Raw genomic sequence first — 2,830 nt, 5'->3', positions numbered from 1 at the left:
CATATTGAAAGAACCCTTGTGATTACATTGGGCCCACACAGGTAACCAGGATAATCTTCTTATTTTAAGGTAATCTGCTGAGCAACCTTAATTCCATCTGAACTTTAATGCCTCCTCGCCATGTAACATAACATTCTCGAAAATTCTAGGAGAAAAGATGTGAACATCTTTGGGGAGCCAAAAATTCTTCCTACCACAGTAGTGATGCTTAATTTTATGGGTCCACTTGACTGAGCTAAAGGATTCCCAGATAGTTGGCAAGACATTATATTTCTGGGTGTGTCTATGAAGATGTTTCTGGAAGAGACTAGCATTTGAATTGGTAGACTAAGATCACCTTCACTAATATAGGTGGGTATCAGCCAATCCCTTGAAGGCCTGAGTAGAATAAAAAGGCAGAGGAAGAACTAATCTGCTCTCTCTGCTTGAGCTGACAGACCCATGTTGTCCGACATCAGTGGTTCTCGGGCTTTCAGATTCTGCCCAGGATTTACACCCCCCCCTTTCTCCTACCCCCCCCCCCGCCCCAAGCCCCCGTCCCGCAATGCTCAGGCCTTTGACTCAAACTGAATTACACCACTGGCTTTCTTGGCTCTCCACCTCACAGATGGCAGATTGTGGGGCTTCTTAGCCTCCATAACCACATGAGCAAATTGCTATAATAAATTTCTATAATAAATATGTTGATTTTTATTAAAACTATATATATATTCTGTTTCTCTGGAGAGCCCTAATACTCTTATTCTCTACCATGTTTTAACATACTTCACTTAACAATTTTCCTAGTGATGCATTCTTGGTCCATGCAGTGGGCTTTGTGTCCACAGCTCCAGGTATTAATAAAAAGTGTTTGCAGGCCATTGTTCTCTCTGCATATATTTCCCTCAGTGACAGCAGGAAAAGGAAGCTGATTAAGAATAAGATTGTGGTGTTCTTACACCCCTCCCCAAAAGCATCTTAATCTTACCATAATTTGCAACAGAACAATACAAATGACAGTTATTTGGGTCAACTGTTTATCATTTTGCCTAATTACTATACAGTAAAAAAAAAAAAAAGTTAGCCAAAACACATGTCAGATTAGCCTGTGTGAGCTTTATTTGATTACAACAGTAACCTCCATTCTGTACGCTAACCTTCACGGCTGGTTACACATGTAAAACGGTTGTCTGCTCACAACTTGAAAACATCGGAGGGAACACTGGGCGTTAGAGACATGGTAAATTATCCAATGCCTTGATTTCCTGCCGTACGAATGGTTTAAACTATCATTTGCTATTTCAGAGGGTCTGTCTATATTCCTACTGTCTTTGCTTCCAACATCCTAACCCAGAGAGAGAGAGAGTGGGAAAAGAAGGGGGGAAACAGGATTTATATAAGCATGATAAATCTGCTATATTACCTACTTTACACACTGGACACATTAAAAAGAAAAACAAAACAAAACACCACCCTTAATGCAGAGCAATTGCTGCAAATCTTACGTTCCTGATTATATGGCAGTATTCCTGGTGGGAAAGCCAGCAGTCGTGAAGGATGGATTTTCGCATGTCCTATGTGTTTATTTATGGTGCAGCACATCATCAAACAACACTTCACAGGCTCTAAGCTGGCAAACTGGAGGGCTTTGAAGAGAAATAATGAGCTGAGAGGTTCATGACGTGCTATTAAAAAGTTTGTGATTGGATTTGGAAAATCAGATGGGTCTCCAAGGAAAGAGACCATTTCTAAGCTGTTGCACTTCGAACAGTTTTGAGCCCCAGAGCAGATATTTATGGGAAGGGAGAGTTGTTTTTGTCTCAAATCCAGGTTTTGACTCTGATGTACGGTGGGGAAGCCACTTCGCACTGCAGACCTGAAGTCCTGGAATAGCCATGATGTCACCTTTTTCTACTGATCTGCTACCACTGCACAGAGGCGCGTTATTAGCTCCAAGGTTTTAGCTTAATTCTCCCACATGTGGGCTGCAATTCCAGCCAAAACAAAGTCGGCAGGGGATTTTACAGCCCCTGAATCATTCGAGGTGCTGTAGGCTCAGGGAGATGGGAGAGATTAGATGAGGACACATGATTATGGGGAGGGAAAAAAAGACAAAGAGAAAGAAAGGGTATCAGGACAGTGGGATTTGGAGTTGCCTGACCTGTGAGTTCCAAATCAAGCCTTTGGTCTCCCAATCAGTGATTTGATGCTCTGGGCGCTCACCTTTGAGATGTTCGGTGCTTTTCTGGCATACGAGAGGGAGGAAAGCACTCTGTTCTGGGTGGTAAACCATGGAATCCTTGTCACTAAATGAGAAAGGGGGCATTTTAGAATATGAGATCATAAAAGAGGATAGTATTTAAAAAAGGAAGAAAAAATTACACAAGTCACAGAACTAGGGAAACACAAGATGCATTGTGGTTAAGCCATTTTCCCAATTACAGATGACACTTTAACCCTTTGAATCCGAGAGTCATCCTGCAACACACACAGCAGGAACGGATGGCTCTGCAGCTGCCACCCCCAAGCCATGCTGGGCCGTAGATTGAGGGAGGAAGGTCTAGAAACACTGGGTTAGCTCTCACCTCCTAAGCTCACTGAGCATGAGCCCCAAACCCTTCACTTGAGATCACTGTGACTCATTCTCTTCTCCCCGTGGGCAACATAATAACACAAATGCATTGCTCTCAGAAGCTCTTTTGAATTGAATGATCAATGGGGCAGAGCCATCACACCATGAAAGATGATTTGTGGTCATTAAGGGGGGAAGGGGGGGTTGGGCAAAATGTTATGCTAATCAAAGCAATAACTGTTGTTTCTTCTTCACAAAAGTCACAAGGACGATGCTACA

This window comes from Myotis daubentonii, chromosome 13, assembly GCF_963259705.1.
Source record: "Myotis daubentonii chromosome 13, mMyoDau2.1, whole genome shotgun sequence".
Classification (NCBI taxonomy): Eukaryota; Metazoa; Chordata; class Mammalia; order Chiroptera; family Vespertilionidae; genus Myotis; species Myotis daubentonii.
Note: the sequence above shows the minus strand (reverse complement) of the source record.